Source organism: Loxodonta africana, chromosome 23 (assembly GCF_030014295.1).
Source record: "Loxodonta africana isolate mLoxAfr1 chromosome 23, mLoxAfr1.hap2, whole genome shotgun sequence".
NCBI classification, from domain to species: domain Eukaryota; kingdom Metazoa; phylum Chordata; class Mammalia; order Proboscidea; family Elephantidae; genus Loxodonta; species Loxodonta africana.
This window is the reverse complement of record NC_087364.1, coordinates 17,413,819-17,440,633: the sequence shown is the minus strand read 5'-3', so window position 1 is coordinate 17,440,633 and position 26,815 is coordinate 17,413,819. Positions and strand designations below refer to the sequence as shown.

The window sequence follows — 26,815 nt, the reverse complement described above, 5'->3', positions numbered from 1 at the left end:
CCACAATCATGCTCACCACACAGAGACGTAGGAGAGGGTTTGCCAGCTGTCTCATCAGATGGAATGCAAACAAACAGAGGGGGAAGGAGAGCCTAGCTTAGATCATAGTGGCCCTCTGCTATCCCGGGGCTGGCTCCAGGGCTTACTGGATGCATGTGGGGTGAGGGAGGTCAACCTTCCACTGAGCAGGGCTCTCTGGCCCCTCACTCCACAGAGGAAGGACTCATCTGGAAGGGACTTTCCTGTTGAGTGGTTTGTGGCTTCCGGTTGCCAGTTCTACTCAGCAAGGTGTGGCCCCAGAAAGTATGTATGCACTTCTTGAGGAAGCCTAACAAGCCCGCAGCACCAGAAATAACTAAAAACCAAACCCGTTGCCATCAAGTTGGTTCCAATGCTAGTGATCCTGCAGGGCAGAGTAGAGCTGCCCCGTAGGGTTTCCAAGGAGTGCCCGGTGGATTTGATCTGCCTACCTTTTGGTAAGCAGCCAAGCTCTTAACCACTACGCCATCAGGGTTTCCAGAAATAAGGACAGCAGGTCTGAAACCTTGAAACCGCAGCTGCTGCATGCCTACAGACTCCTCGCCCCACTGGCCCGGGACGGCAGTTCCTGCCACGAGAACCAAGAGCCTCTCCCTCCACAAATGCCTGGACCCCGTTGGTGAGAAAGTAGTGATCTCCAAACGTATCTGACTTAAAAAAAAAAAAAAAATAGTGCTATCGAGTCACTAATTTTAATTCTTTGCTAAACTTGATTAAAAAAACAGGATTGTGAAGATGCTGAACATGTATTCTGGCAACTTCGCCATTTTGTCAAGGGCTTACCCTCTGTTAAAGGAGCCCCTGGTGGCGCAGTCATTAAGAGCTCAGCTGCTAACCGAAAGGGCAGCAGTTTGAATCCACCAGTGGCTTCCTGGAAACCTTGTGGGGCAGTTCTACTCTGTCCTATAGGGCTGCTACGAGTTGGGATTCACTCAATAGCAATGGATTTGGGTTTTTTTTTAACCTCTAAATAGGGGTCCCTGGATGGCATGAATCATTCGTGCTCAACTACTAAAGGTCAGCAGTGTGAACTCACCCAGTGGTTCTGGGAAAGAAAGGCCTGGCAATCTGCTTCTGTAAAGATTATAACTGAGAAAATCATATGAAGCTGGTCTGCTCTGTAACCCTGAGTCGGAATCAACTTAATGGTAACGGTTTTTAAAAAAATATACCTGTAAATACGATCCTGTTTGGAAACAGGGTTTTCTTTGCTATGTTAATTAGATTATACCCAAGCAGGGTGGGTTCTAAAGCTAATCACTTCTGAGTTACAAAGAGAGTACAATGGACACGGAGACATACACAGGGGAAGGTAGATGCCATGTGAGGATTGTTACAAGCCACGTAACTAAGGAACACTGAGGTCTACTAACAAGGAAGGAATTAACATAGCCAAGAACCTGATTTGGATTTTCAGCCTCTGGAAGTGTGAGAAAATACATTTGTGTTCTTTAAAGCTACCCACTTGTGACGTTTGTATTACAGTAACACTGATGGCATGGTGGTTAAGAGCTATGGCTACTAACCAAAAGGTTGGCAGTTCGAATCCACCAGCTACTCCTTAGAAACTCTATGGGACAGTTCTACTCTGTCCTGTAGGGTCTCTATGAGTTAGAATCAACTCAACGGCAATGAGTTTGGTTTTTTTTCGGGGGGGGGGGTTAGGTAGCTAAATACCCTCCTTTCATTAAGAAATGTGTATAGTCCTCTAAAGTAGGTGGAACTTCCCCTCTCCTCTCTGTGGATTCTCCATTATCTCAGATATGCCGTAAGGCTTTCTTAGTGCTAAACCGTCCAATTGTCTAGTAACCTAGTTACCCAGTAGGAATTTCCTAATACTGACCAAATACTGACCAACCTCATAGAGTCATAATATCTGTGAGCTGGCAGAGATCTTGAACTCAAGTATAAGACCTTCATTTTACAGACAAGGGAGCCAATGACCTGGTGTTCAGTTAGTGGCTGGTAGAACAGAAACAAAGGAGAGGTGATGGTTAAGTGCTTGTCTGCTAACCAAAAGGTCAACGGTTTAAGCCCACCCAGCGTCTCTGCAGGAGAAAGACCTGGCAATCTGCTTCTGTAAAGATTGCAGCCTAGGAAACCTTATGGGGCTGTTCCACTCTGTCATATAGGGTTGCTATGAGTCAGAATCTATTTGATGGCATAGGACAAGAAGAATAGAAACCATAATCAAGGCCTCTGTCATTTCTGTTCAGGGATTCAACCCAGGTTCACATCTCGTTCTCTGGGCCTCTCGGTGACCAACGACAGAACCACACCTTCATAACAAGATCTGTCTCAGGCTTCTGGTGAAGGAACAGCCAAGAGCCTTCCTTTTGAACTATCTGCCTAAGAGAAACTGCACTCCGCTAATTAGGACCCATCTTTCTGGAATTCCCAGCCTTCTGGCATTAATTAAACATAGAGAAGTGTTTTCTCTCCTTCAAGAAGGAGAATTGGAATAATATCGAAGGGTCACACACTCAAGCCTGGAGCATGACCCTCAGTAAAGGTTACCTTCTCTCATAGTTGAAGAGTAAAGACCTGAGTGGGTTGGTTTAAATCTGGACCTAATTCCCTCCCCGTGTTTCTTGCTCTAGTTACTTGTCCTGGGGTGGGAATGTGGGTTGTGTTTTGGGACATGTGGATTGTGCTGGTTGACGGTTGTGGAGGAGACTGGAAGGAAGGCACCAGATACACACACACACGCACACACATACGCACACACACACACACACGTTTGTGATTGCCATGAGCCTTGTGTTTGTTCTGAATGGTTGGCTCAGAAGAAAATTTGGCTGAGTTGCAAGATGGTGTTTTGAGGGTAGGCGTAGTAAAGAGCAAATACATTTCTCAGGTTCAGGAAAATACCAGCAAAGAGGAGCCAAGGGATTTTTTTTTTCTGCTCATAATAACTTTTAAAGTAGAGGCTGTGTGTCACCTACTGACCTTGATGACGTTGCTTTAACCTGCTCTTTCTCAACTCCCAACGCCTGAAGTGAACCTGGTGCCAATCCTGTTAGGCACGCCTTCACCTGGGCAGCTATGTGGTAATTTTTTGTTTACAATACATATTCTGAATACATAATGACTTGGCACAGAGCAAAAATCTCCAACCTGGAAGTCATCATGATACCGGGAATGTTTAGAAAACGCATAACTCAGGGGTGAGTCACACCTTCTTGGAATAATTTCGGTTGCTTCAAATTATATACAACCGGTCGATGGCACCTTTGGATGATGGGAGTAATTCAGAAGGGGCCTGAAGTAAGGTTAATGCTTTCCTAAAAGGGTTCAATATTTCCTTAGATTTTAGTGCAGCTTCCATCCAAAAAGTCTAGCCAAGAAGATCTTCGCCATAGAAAATGGCTTGTTAAATTAATGTTGGTTGACCAGTTGGAATTGGACGACATGCCATGAATTTACAAGCTACAGAATTACAGAAGGAAATTAGACTTCCTTATTCCGAGTTCAGAAAACAAAGTTTGAGGGAAAAAGAATTCCGTTTCATTGCAAAATTAAAAAAAAAAAAAAAACCAGTTGCCATTGAGTCAATTCTAATTCATGGCAACCCCATGTGTGCCAAATTAGAGCTGGGCTCTGTAGGGTTTGCAGTAGCTGATTTTTTTTGGAAGTAGATAGTCAAGTCTTTTTTCCATTGTGAAATTAGAGTTGTATAAACCAGAGGGGGACCCCTGGGGTGCAGTGGTTAAGCATTGGGCTGCTAACCAAATGGTTGGCGGTTCAAATCTACCTGCCGCTCCTTGGAAACACTGTGGGATAGTTCTACTCTGTCCTATAGCGTTGCCAGGAGTCAGAATCAACTCGACAGCAACGGATTTTATTTTGGTTAAACTAGACAGGTGACGAAAGATTTAGGGAAAGGTAGCACTAAAAATTTAAAACAAACAAACAAAAATCAGGGTTCTACAATTTCTAATCTCCAGTCCCCGGCATTGTTTCAACTTTGTCAGTGGGTTTAAAGAGCTTATCAAAAAATTATTAAAATAACATTAAATACTTTAAAGTTTTTTCCTAAGATGTCCTGTAGCCTTTGTGGAAAAGAGAGAAGGGATTATTATAATATCAAATCAATCATAAAAAAATTTTTTTTTTTTTTTTTAATCAATCAGAGCATGTTGAAAATCTCAGTGAATAGCAGTCATTGCTGAATCAGAGCTTGAACTTTGAACTCAGAAGAAATCTGGATTTGCCGTATCACTCGGGTGGCTGCAAACATGGGGCCCTCCTCTGTGGGGTCATAGAGATAATAGATCTTTGGCCCCTCGAGTCCCATTAAGTTGGGCTGCTCTTGAGAAAACAAAAGATCTGGTTTAGTGTAATCACCGTAAATAACACCGTTTGGTTATTAAACTCATTTTCTTTTGGCCATCAAATCCAAAAAACCTGTTGGCATCGAGTCAGTTCCGACTCATAGCAGCCCTATAGGACAGAGTAGAATTGCCCCATAGGGTTTCCTAGGCTGTAGATCTTTATGGAAGCAGACTGCCACATCTTTCTCCTGAGGAGCGACTGGTGGGTTCAACCTTTTGACCACTGCACCAATAGGGCTCCCTCTTTTGGCTATACAGTCACCCAAATGTGTTAAGACCACAAGTAGGTTGATGAATGAGAATATGGGGAAGGACTAGGGTTTGGTATTTCCAAAATTTTTAATTGATTTTTCTGCTTTAAGAAATAAGGCTATTGGCTTTTTCCTGTGACTTGGACTTGCTTTGGGAATTAGCTCACAATGAAAAGTGCAAGACGTTACCATAATCCCTAATTCACAGGTGAGCAAGGCCAGAGGCCACCAGGGAACAAAGGTCAGGCCCTATGTATATGAGGGTGGGGGCCTGGCAGGGAAACTAGACTGAAGTTTCTGGGGAAATTGTCTGGATTTTACCCCTACATGTCTTCATTAGATTCGATTTAGTCTATTAAAGAGAAGCTCTGCAATTGTTATTCTTGAATTTTCCTTTTGAAAATCTGATTAGAGATAATCATTTTTAAATTCAAAGCTTTTTTTCATCACCTGAAATAGTCAGAACCAAACCAAACCCATTGCCATTGGGTTGATTCTGACTCATGGCGACCTCCATGTGTTGCAGAGTAGAACTGTGCTCCATGGGGTTTCCTTGGCTATAATCTTTATAGAAGGAACCTTGGTGGCACAGTGGTGAAGTGCTCAGCTGCTAACCAAAAGGTCGGGAGTTTGAAAGCCACCAGCTGCTCTACAGGAGAAAGACCTGGCTGTCGATCTGTTCCTGTAAAGATTACAGCCTTGGAAACCATGTAGGGCAGTTCTACTCTGTCCTAGGGTTGGTATAGTGTTGCTGTGGTATTTTAGTTGTTCGATGCTATATAACAAATCACCTACAAACATAATGGCTTAAAAAAGAATCTCTGTGTCTGCCTTGAGCACTGTGCTCTTTCAAGATCTATCTATATGGGATCGAATTGACAACCGCAACTCAAAAAGATAGGAAGCCTAGTGGGCAGTGAATTTCTGTCAATGGGAGAGGAACAATAGAAAAGGGAGGTGAGAAGGGTTGCAGAACTTGAAGAAGGTAAACAATGTCACTGAATAGTACATGCAGAAATTGGTGAACTGGTGTATATTCTGCTGTGTATATTCTCGGCAGCAAGAAAAGTAACATAAATTATATAAAACATAATAATTTTTGTTCTGTTGGTCAGGAATTGGGCAGGGCATGGCTTGGCAGTCCTCACTAGGGTGTCTCCTGTGGCTGCCATCCTAAGTTGGTGGGGATGCAGTCCTCTGAAGACTTGATAGGGCTGGACAATCTGCATTCAAGATGATTCCCTCACGTGACTGGCAAGCTAGCACTCGCCATAGGCTGAAAGCTGCCCTTTCTCTCCACTTGGGCTTCTTCCTAGGGCTGCTAGAGTGTCCTTAGGGTGGAGACTGGCTTCCTCGAAGGTGCAAGGTGACAGCTGCATTGCCTCTTGTTACCCAGCTTTGGAAGTCATACCCATCACTTCTACTACATTCGATTGGTCAAGGAAATTGCAAGTATCTGCCTGGATTCGAGGGGAGAGAACACAGACTCCACTTCTCCATGAAGTAGTGTCAATGATCAGGTGTGTAATAGGATATAGATTGGTGTGATCCTTTTAGGAAAACATAAAGCCTAAAGCCTGTGCTCTTTTTTTTTTTTAATTGCTGTTCAAGGTACACAATAAAACATACACTAGTTCAACAATTTCTACAGGCACAATTTAGTGACATTGTTTATATTCTTTAAGTTGTGCAACTAACCTCATTTTTGTTTTCCAAATTGTTCCTTCCCCGTTAACATGAACTCACTGTCCCCTAAGCTTTCTGTCTGACCTTTTCAGTTGCTATTGTCAATTTGAACCCATATAGATAGTTCTTCAAAAGAGCATGACGTTCAATCCAACATTCTTGACTAAATAAGCTAATATACTGGCTGGTTTAGAGAAGACTTTAGGGGATTTTTTTTTTTTTAACAATTTTTATTGTGCTTTAAGTAAAAGTTTACAAATCAAGTCAGTCTCTCACACAAAAACCCATATACACCTTGCTACACACTCCCAATTACTCTCCCCCTAATGAGACAGCCTGCTCTCTCCCTCCACTCTCTCTTTTCGTGTACGTTTCACCAGCTTCTAACCCCCTCCACCTTCTCATCTCCCCTCCAGGCAGGAGATGCCAACGTAGTCTCAAGTGTCCACCTGATCCAAGAAGCTCATTCCTCACCAGCATCCCTCTCCAACCTGTTGTCCAGTCCAATCCATATCTGAAGAGTTGGCTTCGGGAATGGTTACTGTCTTTAGGGGATATTTTTTATGTAAAGCTTAAAGATTATCTCAGAGCAATAGTTTTAGGGGTTCATTCAGCCTCAGTGGTTCTAGAAAGTATGGATTTCATGAGAATTTGGAATTCTGTTATGCATTTTCACCACTTTTGATCAGGATGCTACCATTAAATCTTTGATCAAAATGTTCACAGCAAAGGAGTTGTTTGTTATGGATTGAACTGTGTCCCCCCAAAATATCTGTTGTAAATCCTAACTTCTATGCCTGTGATTATAGTCTCATTTAGGAATGGGTTGTCTTTGTTATGTTAATAAGACAGGGTTCGTGTAGGGTGTATCTTGAGTCAATCTCTTCTGATATATAAAAGAGATTCAAACAAGAGAGATAGCAGACATGGGGAGAGAGACACCAAGCCACATGAAGACCACCCAGGAGCAGAAGCTCAAAGAGACAAGGACCTTCCTCCAGAGCTGAGAGAGAGAGAAAGCCTACCAACAGAGCCAGCACCCTGAATTCAGACTTCTAGCCCCCTAAACTGTGAGAAAACAAATTTTTGTTTGTAAAAGCCACCCACTTGTGGTTTTCTTGGGTATTTCTGTTAGAGCAGCAATAGATAACTAAGACATTGTTCATGGAAGAAATGAGAAAGCTTGTGTTCTTGGCCATAGCACCATTCTCTCTCGCTGTTGAACACTCCATACCCAAAGCCAATTCTAGTTAGCATCGCTTCTGCACTGTCTGCCTTTGCTAACCTTTGCCACCTCACTTCCATTGCATCTTCTGCAAAGGAGTGTCATTACAGTGGTAATAGAATGAAAGGAAGTAATTGGTTTTGAGCTTCTAACGTATGATAGGGTTTACTGTTTCTGAGAGAAGAGATCATGCTAATGGTCAAGAAATTCCAGAGGACCCTCAGCCGGGTCCACCCCACCAGAGACTAGTCTCTCTTGCTCCAGGTCCACCACCCCGTCATTTTACTGAATTAGAAACCCAGGGAGATAGAAGAGCTAGAATGCGGACTAACTCCTGCACACAGGGTTCTCACCATTTCACAGCACGTCCTCTGGGGCCCCACCCACCACAGCACACTCAGCCAAGGCACGCCTTTGGGTGGAAGCTCTCCTCTGAGCAGCGAGCACCATGGTGAGGCTGCTGCTGCTATGGCCCAGAGAGCATTTCTGTGTTTCTGCTGAGAAGCAACGAGCCCTAGTGGCACAATGGTTAAGCGCTCAGCTGCTAACGAAAGATTGGCAGTTCAAATCCACCCAGCAACTGTGGGAGAAAGACTTGACAATCTACTCCCGTAAAGATTATAGCCTAAAAAACCCTATGGGACAGTTCTACTCTGTCACACAGGGTCTCTATGAGTCCTAATCAATTCCACAGCACACAACAATGACAACAGTGAGAAGCCAAATTCCAGGCTTGTGAGGCCGGGGAAGCTGTGAGTGCAGGAATGTTTTTGGGACAACAGAGAGAGAACCAGCTCTGGGGAGCTGCAGACTCCGAAGGATTAAAAAGAGGCAGGCCACGGTGAAAACCTAGAGTAGTGGCCCAGCGCTCTGTTTCTGGCTCCTGACTGACCGCGCCGTTGTTGTTGTTGTTGGATTCCCTCAAGTTGATTCCAAATCATAGCAACCCCACGTGACAAAGCAGAACTGCCCCATAAGGTTTCTAGGCTGTGATCTTTAGGGGAGCAGATCACCAGGTCTTTCTCCTACGGAGCCGCTGGATGGGTTCAAACCACCAACCTTTCGGTTCAGAGCTGAGCGCTCAACCGTTGTGCCACCAGCGCTCCTTGACCCACTGCGAGATCTCAGCAAAGCCTTAGCCTCTAGAGCTATGGGGCTGGAATCACAATCCTGGGCTGTTGCGCCCTCCCCAGGGTGCAGCGCTGGTGCAGGTTTGTCGAGTACACAGAGTCCCTCTGATAAGGGGAGTGCCCTGAGCACAGAGCATTGTTGTCCTCTTATTATTCAATGTGGCTAAATATAGGACTGCGCCATTCTGCAGACAGCCTCTTCGGCGTTTGCCTGGGGAGGAACAGTGGCTCACTGGCCGTGCAGGAGAGCTGGTGAATGGCAGCATCTGCCTGAGAACCGGGCTTAGGGAATCAAGCCAAACCCGTTGCCATCTCATAATGATTCTGACTCATAACGACCCCATGTGACAGAGTAGAACTGCCCCGTAGGGTTTTCTAGGCTGTAGTCTTTATGCAAGCAGGTTGCCAGGTCTTTTGTACTGAGGTGTGGCTGGTGGGCTCAAACCGCCAACCTTTCAGTTAGGAGCCGAGCACTTAACCACCGTGCCACCAGGGCTCGGGAAGAGAGTACAAAGACCCTTGGACCAGGGCTTGTGGGTGGACAGCCCCAAATAGACAGGTGACAGTGTGGGGCTTCAAGTGCCATGAGCTGGACTCCTGCTGCAAAGACTTGCCCACAACAGCCACCAAGGCTGCCAGGAGCAAAGCAAGAAGGAGATCAGATATTACAGGGCACACTGCATCTGCCAGAGCAGGGGTGTGGACAAAGCGGCAGGGCAGAGCAGGATATTTGGGGCATGTCTCAAATTGGAGGGCAGGGGTACCCTGGGAGTTTTTTCACCCAACCCCAGAATCAGGTGGTGGAGTTTTGACTCACTCTTGCCTGTGCTGTTCATCCCCTTGTGTCCCCATCCTGTACTTCTGTTCCTCCCCAGTCCACATTCCCTGGACGCACCACTTTCTTCCCCTCAGTGTGAGCACAGGTAACCCATGTCCTGCAGCTCTATGTGTCCCCTCTCTGACAGACAGCTGATGGTCTGGGGGTATAGAGGTGTTTCTGCTGAGGTGCCAGCTCTGATGTGTTAAAATAAAACCAGGCTTTGCATACTTAGACATCTCATTATGGTGTCCACCCATGAGGCCCATGGCTGTAGTTTCTTTTTTTTTTTTTAATTGTGCTTTAAATGAATTCAAGTCAGTCTCTCACACAAAAACTTATATACAACTTGTTGTGTACTCCTAGTTGCTCTCCCCCTAATGAGATAGCACACTCCTCCCCTCCACCCTGTATTCCTGTGTCCATTCAGCCAGCTCCTGTCCCCCTCTGCCTTCTCATCTTGCCTCCAGACAAGAGCTGCCCACATAGTCTCATGTGTCTACCTGAGCCAAGAAACTCACTCCTCACCGCTATCATTTTCTGTCTCATAGTCCAGTCCAATCCCTGTCTGAAGAGTTGGCTTTGGGAATGATTCCAGTCTTGGGCTAACAGAAGGTCTGGGAACTGTGACCTCCAAGGTCCCTCTAGTCTCAGTCAGACCATTAAGTCTGATCTTTTTAAGAGAATTTGAGCTCTGCATCCCACTGCTCTCCTGCTCCATCAGGAATTCTCTGTTGTGTTCCCTGTCAGGGCAGTCATTGGTGGTAGCTGGGCACCATCTAGTTCTTCTGACCTCAGGCTGATGTAGTCTCTGGTTTTTGTGGCCCTTTCTATCTCCTGGGCTCATAATTACCTTGTGTCTTTGGTGTTCTTTATTCTCCTTTGTTCCAGACGGGATGAGACCAATTGATGCATCTTAGATGGCCACTTGCAAGGGTTTAAGACCCCAGACTCCACTCACCAAAGTGGGATGCAGAATGTATGACCTAGATGTCCCCTGAAACCATGGTCCCCAGACCCTTGCCCCTGCTACTCTGGCCTTCAAAGAGTTTGGTTATATTCAGGAACTTCTTTGCTTTTGGTTTAGTCCAGTTGTGCTGACCTCTCCTGTATTGTGTGTTGTCTTTCCCTTCACCTAAAATAGTTCTTGTCTACTATCTAATTAGTGAATACCCCTCTCCTTCCGTCCCTCCCTTCCCACCCTCGTAACCATCAAAGAACATTCTCTGTTTAAACTATTTCTCGAGTTCTTTTAACAGTGGTCTTATGCAATATTTGTCCTTTTGCAATTGGCTAATTTCACTCAGTGTAATGCCTTCCAGATTTCTCCACGCTATGAAACGTTCCACGGATTCATCATTGTTCTTTATCGATGCGTAGTATTCCATTGGAAACCCTGGTGGCGTAGCGGTTAAATGCTACGGCTGCTAACCAAAGGGTTGGCAGTTTGAATCTGCTAGGTGCTCCTTGGAAACTCTATGGGGCAGTTCTACTCTGGCCTATAGGGTCGCTATGAGTCGGAATCAACTCGACGGCACTGGGTATTGGTTTGGGTTTAGTATTCCACTGTGTGAATATACCATAATTTATTTATCCATTCATCCGTTGATGGGCACCTTGGTTGCTTCCATGTTTTTGGTATTGTAAACAGAGCTGCAATGAACATGGGTGTGCATATATCTGTTCATGTGAAGGCTCTTATTTCTCTAGGGTATATTCCAAGGCGTGGGATTGCTGGATCACATGGTAGTTCTATTTCTAGCTTTTAAAGGAAATGCCAAGTTGATTTCCAAAGTGGTTGTACCATTTTACATTCCCACCAGCACCATGGCTGTTTTTGAACACTCAGCTTACAAGGTCTCAGGTGGGCATTTCGACTGGACTTTTGGGCAGCTAAAAGTGGATCCTTTAGACCTTCCTGTTTAAGGGAGTATCTTAGTTACCTAGTGTTGCTGTAACTGAAATACCACAAGTGGTGGCATTAACTGATGGAAATTTATTTTCTCACAGTCAGCAGGCTGGAAGTTTCAATTCAGGGCACTGGCTTTAGGGGGAGGTAGCTCGGAGCAAGGTTCTTATCTCCTTTCAGCTTCTGTTTTTTTTCCTGATTCCTTGGAGATCTCCACTGGCGTGTATCTTCTTCTCTGTTTCTGCTTCCTTCTGAGAAACCATTTTAATTCTCCTGGAATCCACATTCTGGGGGTCCATGGAGTTGGAGTGACCCACCCAGGCCAGGGCCCTGAGGTGTTCTTTTGAACCTTGAGCCTTGAGAAAACTGGATTCCTAAGGTCACCTTTAAGTCAAACAAGAGCCGAGTAAGCAGCTTAGTGAGACCATATTGCCTCAGGCATTGGGCTTCTTTGGAGAATCTATGTAGAAGCTATGTTTTAGGGTAAATTGTTATTATAAAAACACTGCTCTGGCCTCGTTTCCATGACAATGTTGATGACATGGGGTGTAAGAGCCTCAGGAGGTTTTCTTATCTTCAGAACATTTTTGCCTCTCTAGTTGAAATGTTACCCCGGTTTGCAAATCATGTACTAAATAAGCTTCAATCAATTTCAATTATTGGCTTAACATGATTTTTGTTTTAACATTTCTCTGTACCTAATCTGCTCTTTTGAAATCTCAAAAGTGATTGGTTTAAGACACACACTACACAGATACAACATTAAACATAACAAAGAAAACCCTATTTCCAGATGGATTCTCCGCATGCATGTTTGGTTTTTGGCTTGGTGGTGCAACGGTTAAACACTTGTCTGCTAACCACTAACCAAAAGGTTGACAGTTTGAATCCACTGGCTGCTTTGAGGGAGAAAAGACCTGGTGATCTGCTTCCTGTGTGTTTCCTGTGTGTCTGTCTCTGTGTCTCTTCTCCTCTTCTTATAAAGACACCAGTCGTATAGGATTAGGGCTGCCCTACTCCAGCGTGACCTCACGTTACCTGATAACTTCTTCACGGACCCTATTTCCAGACAAGGTCACACTCCACAGGTACTGGGCATATAAAATTAACCGTCACAGTTATCTATGTATCTATACATGTATCTGTATATCTATGTGTGTATGTATGTATGTATCTACCATCTGTCTGTCTGTCTGTCTATCTCTCTATCTACCAGTTGCCCTTGATTCCAGCTCATGGCAGGCCCATGTGTGTCGGAGTAGAACAGTGCTTCCTAAGGTTTTCGATGGCTGATTTTTTGGAAGTAGATCACCAGGCTTTTCTTCCTCTGGGTGGGCTTGAACCTCTAACATTTCCGTTCATGTTAACCATTTGTAACTCAGGAACTCTCTCTATATATAAACGCACACGCACAGATACATATTCTTTTATTCCTTTCTCATTTCCCACATGATACACAGGTCAGTCCTGGGATGCTTGGCTTTGACTGTTTTTTTCCTACACAGAAATTTCTCCCTTCCTCCTGGCATACTGAGTGCGTGTGGTACTATTTTGGGGTTCCATGTACACCGGGGCGTCATGGTGTAAAGAGCTTAGCTGTTAACCAAAAGGTCAGCAGTTAGAATCCAGTGGCCCACCCCTTGGAAACCCTATGGGGGCAGTTCTACTGTCCTTATTGGTTTGCTGTGAGTCAGAATAGACTCGACTGGCAATGGGTTTGGGTTTTGGGTATGTATGCCCTGGAGCCCTGGTGGCATAGTGGTTAAGAGCTCAGCTGCTAACCAAAAGATCGGCAGTTCAAATCTCCCAGCTGCTCCTTGGAAACCCTATGAGGCAGTTCTACTCTGAACTTATAGGGTCGCTATGAGTCAGAATCGACTCAACAGCAACTTTTTTTTTGGTTGTGTATGCCCTTAACAACAGCTAACCAGATACAGACATGGATGGAGAGGGCCCAGGGAGTCTGATACCTCATCTTCCTAAGTGAAAGCTGCATCATCCAAGCAGTGAGCTCTCAACCCAGATGGCACCCCGATGTTCTGTGAGTTTTCTCTCGGCACTATAAGCACATCTGCCAGCTGGGTTCCAGCATTTGTTCTCTCTTTTCTTCTGTGACTGGAGACACCAGGGCTTTAATTACCCAGCCACTCTCAGCTGAGGGAATGTTTCCCAATCTCGTCCTGCCTGTGCCCTCTCCTTCCTCTCTCCACTCTCCAAAAAATTACCTAACTGTAAAATGGCACAGGCATTGCAGCCTATTACTGTGCCCAGTGGGCCAAGCCGACTCTACTGTCCCCTGGCCCTCTCTGTCCTGGTGGCACAGAGGTTAAGAACTTGGCCGCTAATCAAAAGGTTGGCAGTTTGAACCCACCAGCCGCTCCTTGGAAACCCTATGGGGCAGTTCTCCTCTGTCCTATAGGGTCACCGTGAGTCAGAATTGACTTTTATGTCTTGTAAGATAAAAAGTGGAAACCCTGGTGGCGTAGAGGTTAAGTGCTAAGGCTGCTAACCAAAAAGTCAGCAGTTTGAATCCACCAGGCACTCCTTGGAAACTCTCCAGGAGAGTTCCACTCTGTCCTATAGGGTCGTCATGAATGGGAATAAATGGGACTGGCAACAGATTTGTTTTTGTTTTTTGAAGATGAAAGGTGTTGCAGGCTAACTCCTCTTACATGGGATGGGGGCTGTGGCCTGAGTCAGGGAGTTGCATCCCACCCTAATCCCCTTATAAGGGATTGGCTGATCACATCAGATCACATTACAGGGAATGATTACATCATTTCATAACTGCCAAACCACCGAGAATCACGGCCCAGCGGAGGTGACACATATTTTTGGAGACATAATTTAATCCACGACACTCCCCTATCATCAGGCCCCCTCCTGTCAGCTGCCTGAGGGCTTCTTGTGTAGATACCCCAGTCAGGCCCTGACATCAGCCTGGGCCATCCCTGTGGTCTTCCTCATCCCAACCTGTGGAGTTGTGCTCGTGTCGTCATGGTAATGCTCCATTGGAGGTTATGCTTGGAAGCAATGATTTTATTGTGCATGGTGATTCCATGCACAATAGGGCAAAACACTGCCTGGTCCTACACCGTCGCCACGAGCAGTTACAGATTGGAGTATTGTGATCCAAAGGGTTTTCATTGCCTGATTTTTGGAAGGAGATTGCCAGGCCTTTCTTCCTAGTCCATTTTAGTCTGGAAGCTCTGCTGAAACCTGTCCAGCATCATAGCAACACACAAGCCTACACTCAGACCAGTGGTAGTTGGGGCACATTGGCTGAGAATTGAGCTTGGATCTCTAGTACCGAAGGTAAGAATTCTAACACTGAACTACTGATAGCCCCTAAGCTGTTCACAAGCTGTAAGATCGAGGAATCCCGAGATGTGCAGGTAAGCTGATAGCTGAAGTCCCAAGAACGGGAGGTCAGATGAACAGGAGCCAGCTGCAGGATCCAGAATGAGCAGAAAGCCAGAACATCTGCTAATAATTGAACGCAGGCCACACCCCCAAGGAAACTCCCTTTCATTGATTGGCTATTCACAGCAGATTCAATCCAGGGAGTGATCACATATAAACACTGAGAATCACGGCCCAGCCAACTTGACACACAACCTTAACCATCATGATCACCATGGGTTGGCAGGGGCGAAAAATAAAAAATCCACCAACTCCCCACAGGGGAGGGGTATCGTGTGCAGAACAGGCATCATCTGTACACTCACTGTACCTTGGGGGATATTCTATCATAAGTTCATTAAAAACTCACCCAAAAGAGTGCGCGATACAGTGCATGGTGCTATGGGAGCTTTGAGGGTTATCAAGTAAATGAATGAGGGACGAGGGGCAGAAGGATGAAGGTAGTGGCTTTAGGAGAGGCCTCAGAGGATGGGAAGATTTAGGATGTTACTAGGTAAGACCTACTCAAAACCGTACGGCTATTGCCTCCACCCTGCTCCCACCATGCTGTGTGCTGAGGGCAGGGACCAAGTCCCTCCACCTTTGTATCCCTATCCTCTAGCTGCAGTACCTGGCACATAATCAGTGCTCAATATATATATACTTTTTTAGTATTATTTTTGCTGTCGAGCATGTACACAGCAGAACATACACCAATTCAGCAGTTTCTACATGTACCATTCAGAGACATGAATTACATTCTTCAGGTTGTGCAACCGTTCTCACTCTCCTTTTCTGAATTGTTCCTCCCCCATTAACATAAACTCATTGCCTCTGAAGTTTCCTATCTAATCTTCTGGTTGCTGTTGTCCATTTGATCCTCATACAGATAGTTCTTAAAAGAGCACAGTGCTCAAGGCAGACATTCTTGATTAGATAAGCTAAACTATTGTTTGGCTTTAAGAAGACTTCAGGGGATATTTTTGGTTTAAAATTTAAAGATTATCTCAGGACAATAGTTTCAGGGGTTCATCCAGCCTCCATGGTTCCAGAAAATCTGGATTTCATTGAACATTTGATATTCTGTTCTGCATTTTCCCCCTTTTGGTCTGGATTTTTCTGTAGCATTTTTGATCAAAATATTTAGTCATGGTAAGCCAGATACCACCCAGTATTCCTGATCTCACAGCAGCTGTTCATGAAGATCAATATACTTTTTTTATATATATATAATTTTTATTGTGCTTTAAGTGAAAGTTTACAAATCATGTCAGCCTTTCAAACAAAAACCCATATACACCTTGCTACACACTCCCAATTACCCTCCCCCTAATGAGACAGCCTGCTGTCTCCCTCCGCTCTCTCTTTTCGTGTCCATTTTGCCAGCTTCTAACCCCTTCCACCCTCTCATCTCCCCTCCAGGCAGGAGATGCCAACATAGTCTCAAGTGTCCACCTGATCCAAGAAGCTCACTCCTCACCAGCATCCCTCTCCAACCCATTGTCCAGTCCAATCCATGTCTGAAGAGTTGGCTTCGGGAATGGTTCCTGTCCTGGCCCAACAGAAGGTCTGGGGACCATGACCACCAGGGTCCTTCTAGTCTCTGTCAGACCATTAAGTCTGGTCTTATGAGAATTTGGGGTGTGCATCCCACTGCTCTCCTGTTCCCTCAGGGGTTCTCTACTGTGTTCCCTGTCAGGGCAGTCATTGGTTATAGCCAGGCACCATGTAGTTCTTCTGGTCTCAGGATGATGTAGTCTCTGGTTCATGTGGCCCTTTCTGTCTCTTGGGCTCGTAATTGCCTTGTGTCCTTGGTGTTCTTCATTCTCCTTTGAGAAGATCAATATATTTTTGTTGAAAAAAAAAAAATCAGTGAACAACCCTGAGACTATTACCCTGGAATATTCTTCAGACCTTGAACTGAAACTATCTCCTGAAGTCATCTTTAAACAAAAAAAGAGTTTAGCACAAAAAGGCAAAAAGCCACCCTCAAATATTGTGCTCTTTAAAGAAAAAAAGAATCTGTATGAGAACAAAGGGACACCAGTAACTCCTAAGCATAGATGAGAGGTTTAGGGAGCAGTGAATCTAAATTAATGGGGCTGAAACAACTAAAGCAGAAATAAGAATATTGACACAATATGAAGAATGTAACCAATGTAATAAAAAAAAGAATGTAACAATATCACTGAACAATCTGTGTAGAAATTATTAAATAGGAGTATGTTTCGCATATGTGTATTTTCACCACCCTCCCCCCCCCAAAAAAAATCAATGAATAAGTGAATGAACATGGTGGCTGAGCTTTTCCGTAGTTCGTCAAGTGTGTGAGACTTGAAGAGCCACTTTCATGTCTCCCACCTCATTCCTCCATCTCTCTTGCCAGTTTTTCTGTCTTTCTTTGTTGCATTGCTCAAGTCTCTCTCTCAACATGACCTCCACTTATGGGATCACCAATAGCGACATCCTTCAGGCCTTGTCCACTTTATAAGTCATCATCTCATTGCTGCCTCAGCTCTAGGTGAGAGATATCTTCAAAAGAGTGGCTACCATCACCAATAAGTGTATGCCACATGTTTGCCTCACCATCTTGGATCATTTGGTTTCCATCGTGGATCTAACTGACAGAATCCTTTGGTGATGGTGGCAGTTTGGCTAACGGTGCAGACTGAAGATGTCGTTGTCGTTGGGTGCTGGCAAGTCAATTTTTGACTCATAGTGACCCAATGTGACAGAGTAGAACTGCCCAATAGGATTTGCTTGGCTGTAATCTTTACAGGGGTAGATTGACAGGTCTTTCCCCCATGGAGCTTCTGGGTATATTTGAACCGCCAACCTTTTAGTTAACAGCCAAGGGCTTAGCCATGGTACCACCAGGGCTCCTTAGAGGGAAGATGCTACTGGCAACAAGATAGGTGAAGGATCATTCTTAGCTCTGCTAACACCTCGTGGTGGAACCCTAGACAAGCCCCCTAACCTCTCTGCGCCCCAGTCTTCCCACAGTGAGAGGAGGGTGGCCTTAACTCCCCCGGCTACCTCATAGGGTTCTCATGAGAGACACATGAGATAACAGATGGAAAAGCTCTTTGAGAAGTTTAACTTTATATTTAAATATGCTCTCTATGAATGAAATATTCCTAGGGACCATTCTTTTAGATTTTCCCATAACTCTCTCACTCCCTTTTAAGAATCTCTTTTTTAAATGGGAGAAAAAAACTCTGTGTGCTATTTCCTCTTCCATATTTCCCTAGTGAGGATTAAAAAAAAAAAAAAGGTGGCAACATTTTCTCAGTTTCTTAGCTACTCAACTTTACACTGTAGAAAATCCTCAGTTTGGAGCTAAAATTCATATGTAAACCAATGCCCTTACCCCAATGGCTGCTTACACATTCAAAAACAGCTTCATTTTCCCGTCTTCACATTACTGTTAATTCTCCATGTCTCCTGAGCTTGCTCAACAGTCTCTAAGAAAAACTCTCGGCAGCCCCTCCCTGCAATGAACCAGTCCAAATCAGTGTGAAACCCTAAATTAATTAACACCATTATGGTTTCCCAACAAGAGTAAATGAGATAAACTAATTTATACCAGGAAGGAAGGAGATTAATTTTACTGAATTAAAAAAAAAGAGAGAAGGCCTTGAAAAAGCACCAACTCACCAGCTGTCGTAATAGGGATTGTGGAAAATTCTGATTCAAGAGGCCAGGGGGCCGTGCACCCTTGATAGATTTCAAATAGCTTCCCAAATCCTGACAGCAACACTTTAGCTAAGGCTCAAGTCCTTAAGGAATGAAAAAGAAGAGGCTAAAAAGAAGGAATTACAACACAATCAGAAATTAGATTTGACACTGATAATTAACATACAAACGAATCATCCCCAGAGTTTGTCTTTCAACTACTTCAAAGATATTTAGTCAATGTGTTGTTGAAATCATGCTTAGAAGATATCCAGCACTGTATGTTCTAGAACTAGGTATTTTGGCGGGGGGTGGGGGGAGTGGTAAATAGGGAAAGATCCAGGATTTACGAGAGACTTTAAGTAACTAAAGACCAGAAGAACTAGATGGTGCCTGGCTACTACTACCAAACGTTCTAATCAGGTCCACAATAGATGGATCCTGATAGAAATGGAGTAAATCAGGTCCACAATAGATGGATCCTGATAGAAACGGAGAAAAATGTGGAACAGAGCTTTAAATTCTCAAAAAATCCAGAATTACTAGACCCATTGAAACTGGAGGAATCCCTGAGACTATCACCCTGAAATACTCTTTAAACCTTGAACTGAAACTATCCCCTCAAGTAACCTTTTAACCAAATAGCAAATTAGCACATAAAGACTATCACCCTTGAGTACCGCATACTTTTAAAAAATCATCTGTATGAAACCAAATGGCCAAGTATTACTCTAATGCAAAGATGAGAAGGTTAGGGGGCAGTACGACTTAATGGGAATGGAACAACTGAAATGGAAATAATGAGAAAGGTGATACAATGTAAAGAATGTAACCAATGTTACTGAACAATATGTGGAGAAATTGGTGAATGGGAACCTGTCTTGTTGTGTACAGTTTCACAAAAATACAATATTTTATATATAGAAACTAAAATAATTAAAACAAAATGGATCATGTCCAGTAATCACGAAGAGCAGAAATGCAAACTGGCACACGAGGACCACCATCTGTCTGTCAGTTTGTCATGCTGCGGTGGCTTGCATGTTACTAGTATGTGGTAGCTATGTCACCAGTATTTCAAATACCAGCAGGGTCATGCATGGTAGATAGGCTTCAGTAGAGCTTCCAGACTAAGACAGACTAGGAAGGAGAGCCTGGTGATCTACTTCTGAAAAGTAGCCAGTGCGAACCGTATGGATCACGACAGAATATTGTTCAATATAATGCTGAAAGATGAGCCCCCAAGTTGAAAGGCATTCAAAATACACAGTGGCTGAAACAATGGATTCGAACATACCAACCATCATGAAGATGGCGCAAGGCCAAGCATTGTTTTGTTCTGTTGTACATGGGGCCACCATGAGTTGGAGCTGACTTGACGGCAACTGACAACACACTAGGACCAAAATGTGCCGATTCATACGAAAGCTGGTTAGAGACTGGTGGGTATAAGATAGAGGAAAGAGAACTGGAATTCCTCACTGATCCCAAGCTGGAAATATGCCAATCTTACTGCACTATTGTGGGGAGAAAAAAAAAAAAAGCCTCCCACAGTCTAGAATGCATTCAAAGGAGACTTCACTGTGAGGACAGGAGGAGTCATTTCGTCATGTTTCCCTGCTCTTAGAAAACCACATACAGTGAGACCTGTGAGAGCCGGAACTCAACGGCACTCGCACGTTTTCTGCCTTTGGCAGGGTGTTGTCTTAACCACTTTTCTATCCCCCTCTATTAGGGGATAATATTTGAGTTTTCCTTACACAGGTTCTGGCTTTTGTAGGTTTTACTGTATTATCTTGATTACAAGGAGCCCTGGTGGTACAATGGTTAAGGTACTCCGTTGCTAACACAAAGGTCAGTGGTTCGAACCCTACCAGTGGCTCCACGGGAGAAAGACCTGGCAATCTACTCCTGTAAAGATTACAGCCTAGAAAGCCTTATAGGGTGGTTCTCCTACCCCACACGGGGCTGCTGTGAGTTGGAACCAACTCGACAGCACAGAACAGCTATCTTGATTACTGCACGTTTGAAAAGCTGGGGAAAAAACTTGAAGTAATCCAGAAAGAAGAGTGACAAAAATGAAAAGATGGAATGAATGATAGAAAGTGGCCGTGTGAGGAAAGGTTAAAGACTCAAAACCATTTAACCCAAAGAGGAACGATCACGTGGTGAAATGTGGTTTTCATACTTTGGACAGGTTTTGGGCAGGAGGATGCCGATCAGATGTTCCCTAGGTTTAGGGCCGCCAAGACAAGACACGATAGATGGAAATAACAGCATAAATAAATCCTTCAAAGGCTTCCTGTTTTCTGCACATAAAGGGAAAGCTCCTCACAAATGCACGCAGGCCCCCGTCACCTGGCCCCGTCTGTCGTCACTCTCCGTGCTAAGCTGCAGACCCAAAGGGTGCTCGATCCCACCGCAGCCAAGAGCCTTCCCCTCTGCCTTGCTACTGCTGCGTCTTCTACATGGAACACACCTTGCCTTTTCTAGCCTGGCCAACTCCTCTTGAGACTCCCTGAGTTGGTAGTTACCTACCCTGGTAGCTTAGTGATTAAGAGCTACGGCTGCTAACCAAAAAGGTCGGCAGTTTGAATCCACCAGGCGCTCTTTGGAAACTATGGGGCAGCTCTACTTTGTCCTGTAAGGTCTTTATGAATCGGAATTGACTCGATGGCAACGGGTTTGGTTTCAGTACTCTGTGACTGGTTCCCCTACCACATCAGCAGCTCTTTGAGGGTGCGTGCCTTATCCTCAAGGCTCAGTGCGTTGCTGCACCCTAGTTTAAACCCAATTCAAAGTTGTGCAATAAATGAACAATTTAAGGAGCAACTATTTAATGCCACCACCACCACCCATCTGTCAGTCTATACTACTGTAGAGGAAGAGAGACCTAGATTTCTTAACTGATCCCAAACTGGAAAATATGACAGTCTTACTGCGTTATTAGGTGGCTTATCTGTTGCTATGAGGCTGGAAGCTATGCCACCAGTATTTCAAATACCAGCAGGGTCACCCATGGTAAACAGGTTTCAGCGAGCTTCCAGACTAAGACAGACTAGGAAGAAAGGCCTGGCGATTTATTTCCGAAAATTAATCAATGAAAACCCTGTGGATCACAAAAGAATGTTGTTCTATATAGCTGTGGAAGATGATCCCCCCAGGTTGGAGGGCACTCAAAATACACAGTGGCCACCACAATGGACTCACGCACACCAATGACTGTGAAGATGGCACAGGACTGGGCAAATCTTCATTCCGTTGTACGTGAGGTTGCCATGAGTTGGAGCTGACTCAATGGCAACTAACAACAAGAACAACATTTAATGCCAAGAACAAAGACTGGGGAGATGTCCCATTAAGGTTTTGGAGTGAAATGCCGTGTGCTCTGCCCTACACCTTCCTCTTTAGCTGCCTAGCACGATCTTTAGCAAAATCTCCAGTGCTCACTTATAGTTTTTGGCATAAATTTGTCTTTGGGGACATAATGAGCACACAATCCTGCTTCAGGTGTGGAGGTAAAAGCCTGTAGATAGCCAATATCTAGGTTACACCAGAAAATTCATCATGCCTTCTCCAAGAAAATTTCGGGGTCCCTGTGTTTATATCTAGATTCTAACCCATTAGTAGGAATTATCTTGATCTCCTTTTCACGCTGATCCTAAGAAGGGTTCCCGTAATTAGGCTGTATCTAACCAGTTGCTATTGAGTCGATTCCGACTCATGGAGAACCCGTGTGTGTCAGAGTAGAACTGTGCTCCATGAGGTTTTCAATAGCCAATTCTTCAGACGTAGATTGCCAGGCCTTTCTTCCTAGGCTCCTCTGGGAGGACTGGAACCGCCAATATTCCGGTTAGCAGCTGAGTATGTTAACTGCTTGCACCACTCACCTAATAGTAGGTTTACAATAAATTCTGGGATCTTATGGTAACAATGTATTTTGCTACATTGTCCAGACATGGACATTGCCTGCCCATCTGACCAGAATTTTGACTTGGGACACATCATCCTGGGAGCCACAGAGCTTCATAAGCACACGGGGCTGGAGAACCTCTGACAGTCGAGCAGCGTCTCACACGACACTTCATAAAGACTTCCAGAGAGGACATTCCCAGCAATGGGCCTTTTCTGGTATCTGAGAGCTTTTTCAGCAAGCAGGGTTACTTTCCTGAAACGCCATCGCACTGTATGAGGCTGGAGGGGGTTGTGAGAAATCATTTGTTCCATGTACCTGTGCTCGGGCAGAAGAGAACTCAACCATTGCAGAATGCTGGATGCACTGGTGGTGCAACGGTTAAGCGCTCAGCTGCTAACTGAAAAGCTGGTGATTCCAATCTACCCCGAGGCTCTGCGGGATAAAGACCTGGCAATTTTCTCCAGCAAAGATTACAGCCTAGAAAACCCTATGTGGCAGTTCTCTGTCACATGGGGTCACCATGAGTCAAAATTGACTGGGAGGCATCCAGTGTTAAATCGCCACATGCTTCTATTACAGCTCATCTTCTTGTTTGTTTCCAAAAGACATTCCTCCCCAAAGGAAGCTTTGGTTATATTCCCAATGATTCTCTCTCCCCTTTGCCCAAGCATGCAAATTAAAAATAACCCCAATCTGTTGGAGTTGCTGCTGACTGAGAAGCAGTGGGTTGTAATATGCTAATCCTTATGCTAGTATTTGTCCCCCCAGGGTAAATCCACTGCCCTTGAGCCAGTTGCGACTCATAGTGACCCTACAGGACAGAGTAGAACTGCCACAGAGTTTCCAAGGCTGTAATCTTTACAGTTAGGTGCTCGGCTGCTAACCAAAAGGTCCGCAGGTCAAACCCAGCCGCTCCATGGGAGAAAGATGTGGGAATCTGCTTCTGTAAAGATTTACAGCCTTGGAAAACCTATGGGGGTAGTTGTACTCTGTCCTATGGGATGGCTATAAGTTGGAATTGACTTGATGGCAACGAGTTTGGTTTTTTGGACTCTTCACAGGAGCTGATTGCTGTATCTTTCTCCCTCGGAGCATCTGGTGGGTTCAAACCACCAACCTTTCAGTTAGCAGCCAAGTGCTTAACCACTGTACCACCAGGGCTCATCCCCCAAGGTAAAAAAAATAAATAAATAAAGAGGCTTAAAAATTCTAATGTGAGAGGCCTTCCAGGAAGAGGACCATGAGCTGGGAGGTTGGGGAGAAGGAAAAGGGGGGAACCCAGTGAGGCTCATAAGTCATGTGAGTAAACCTAGGACTTTTAGAAAAAGAGAGTCTTTTTCTTTTTTTTTTTCTTCTTTATACTTTTTTTCATTTCCTAAATTTTCTGTGATGTCTGTGCCACTATTATAAGCAGAAAAAATAGAGTATGGGGTCGGGGGGAGAACAGAGAACTTAGAGAGCAGAAGATGAGAGAAACAGAGAGTGGACTTGCCGGAGAATAGTGCAAGCGTTGCTCAGGGATCCAACCCCGGCAGCTTCCCAAGAAAGGAAGTGTTGGGCTCTGAGGAGTTCTGTGGACGGGATCCGGGGAAGTTGCTAAGTCAGCTTTCAGGTGATTGAGAGAAGAGTGGCTCTAAACCGGGTCTCAGGGACACTAAGGCTGAGAGAAAGAAGAAAGCCCGTCTTCAAAATGAAATGGAACTTGTGGGATGTTAAATGGTGCAGCCACTGTGGAAAACAGCCTGCCAGCTTCTCAAAAATTTCTACATAGAATTCCCATATGACCTAGCAATTCCACTCCTAAATGTGGACCCAAAAGACCTGAAAACAGGGACTGAAACAAATCGGTGCATACCAAGGTTCCCTGCAGCGTTATTGACAACAGCCAAAAGGTAGAAACAACCCAGGTGTCCAAACGTGGTACGTGAAAAAAAAAACCAAACCCAGTGCCGTCGAGTCGATTCCAACTCATAGTGACCCTATAGGACACAGTAGAACTGCCCCATAGAGTTTCCAAGGAACGCCTGGTGGATTTGAACTGCCGACCCTTTGTTAGCAGCTGTAGCACTTAACCACTACACCACCAGGGTTTGCAACGTGGTACATAAATACGTGAAATATTACTCAGTCATAAGGAGAAACGAAGTTCTGATACATGATACACGGGTGAACCCTGAAAACATGAGGCTGAGTGAGACAGTTCAGATACAAAAGGACCAAGTGTGTAGACACCACTTATGTGAATGGTCTAGAATAGGCAAATGCATGGAGACCAAGTTTTATAAGTGGCTAATAGGATATATATATATATATATATTTTAATAGGATATAGAGGAAGAAGGGGGTGGGAGTTAACTGCTTAAGGGGTATTGAGTTTCTGTTTGGGGGTGGGTGGAGGGATGTAAAACTTTTGGAAATGGACACTGTGAATAGTGGTGATGGGAGCACAACCTGAAGAATATAATTAATGTCACTGAGGAGCCCTGGTGGCATTGTCACTGAATTGTATGCTTAAAAATGGTTAAAATGGCAAACTTTTGGTTATATGTATTTTACCACAATTAAAAAAAAAAATCGAATGGAAGAGGTAAATGTGAACTTCTACTTGGAAACGATAAATACCATATCTAGCCTATTTTTCATTCATTTTTTTTCAACTAAATGTGTTCTACAAATATATTATCAGTATCTTCTCTGTGGAAACCCTGGTAGTGTAGTGGTTAAGTGCTACAGCTGTTAACTGAGAGGTTGGCAGTTCAAATCCACCAGGCGCTCCTTGGAAACTATATGGGGCAGTTCTACTCTGTCCTACAGGGTCGCTATGAGTCGGAATCGACTCGACGGCAGTGGGTTTGGTTTTTTCGGTTTATCTTCTCTGTGCAGTACAATCTACTAGTCTCTGTGGAGACCGAGAAGATGAATAAAGATGAATACAACACCCTTTCACTGTCTAAAGAACAAACCGCTTTCCTGTGAACCCCTGTGGAAACGAGATCGTGTCACAATTAATTTCCTGTGTGTGGCTTGGGCCCTGTGTCTTCTTGAACCTTCTGCAGTGAGTTCTGGCCTTCTTCCCAGCCTTAACTTCCTGTGTGTGGCTTGGGCCCTGTGTCTTTTGAATCTTCTGCAGTGAGTTCTGGCCTTCTTCTTAGCCAACTGTGTGCTCAGCTGGGAGGGAGGTGGCTATGGTTGGGTGCTTTGGAGAGGTGCTGGTGAAGGGCCTCGCTTGTGAAAAGACATAAAGTGGTAATGGTGGAAAACTGCGTGGAATGGTGGCTTTCTGTTTGGGATCTGCCTTGGGCCGTGTTCCATCTGACACCTTCATCCAGTCCTTCCCGCCAGTAATTGTGCTGATGAACTGTTGCTGGTTTCTTTTCTCCATGGGTTTTTCTAGGCTGTAATCTTAATGGAAGCAGTTTGCCAGGCCTTTCTTCTGCAGTACCACTGGGTGGGTTCGAACCATAAACCTTTAGGTTAGCAGTTGAGGGAAAACTGTCCCACCTAGGAACCTTAGTTGTGAACTAATGTTAACTAATATCAGTTGACCTTTCCTAGTCACCCATGTCTTTTTCTCTGATACTCTTGAAATTCTTTAATGTAGTCTCAAAGAGGTGAAGGATATCTCTAGCCAGTGCTCTTCCCTTACCTCCACTAGGAAGCCGCACAGCATTGCTGCCAGCAGATGGGTCCCATATACACCATAGAGGTCTGAGTGGAGTTCAGTTAGTGAGTTACGAATGCTTTCAATGAAAAGAGCACCTCACGAGGGAATAATGTAATACCAAAGACCCAAGGAAGCCATTTTCAAGGAGCACTGCTCCTGTTTCAGCGTCTTGTTTCTGAGTTCCTGGTCTCATTTGGTCAGAGGCAAAGCACACGAAGACTGACGCCATTTTTTAGTACCAGTGTACAGAAAAGGTAGTGGAAACAGTGGAAGACCTCAGAAGTCCCATTAGTTTGGTTAGGACTGGGGCCCTGCTTTATACTCTGGGTATTGTTGTTAGCTGCCTTTGAGTTGGCCCCTGACTCATGGTGACCCCATGTACAATGGAACGATGTGCTGCCTGTTATGAGCCATAAAGTTTTCACTGGTTAATTTTTTTTTATTAATTTTGTTGTGCTTTAAGTGAAAGCTGACAAATCAAGTCAGTCTCTCATACAAAAATTTATATATACCTTTTTTTTTATATACACTCCTAACTGCTCTCCCCCTAACGAGACAGCACAAGCCTTCCCTCCCCTCTCTCTCCTCGTGTCCATTCAGGTAGCTTCTGACCCCCTCTGCCCTCTCATGCCCCCTCCAGACAAGAGATGCCTACATAGTCTCATGTGTCTACTTGATCCAAGAAGGTTGTTCCTCACCAGAGTCATTTTCCATCCCATATTCCAGTCCAATCCATGTCTGAAGAGCTGGTTTTGGGAATGGTTCCC

At 44.6% G+C, this 26,815-nt stretch overlaps 1 long non-coding RNA gene across 1 annotated transcript; it reads left to right on the top strand.

Annotated features, from left to right (window-relative positions):
* Positions 1 to 358: 358 nt before the first annotated feature.
* On the top strand, positions 359 to 25,783 carry LOC135228561 (uncharacterized). Its single transcript, XR_010319104.1, has 3 exons — positions 359 to 658; positions 23,446 to 23,557; positions 25,268 to 25,783. It is a non-coding gene; the product is annotated as an uncharacterized LOC135228561 (long non-coding RNA).
* Positions 25,784 to 26,815: the final 1,032 nt, after the last annotated feature.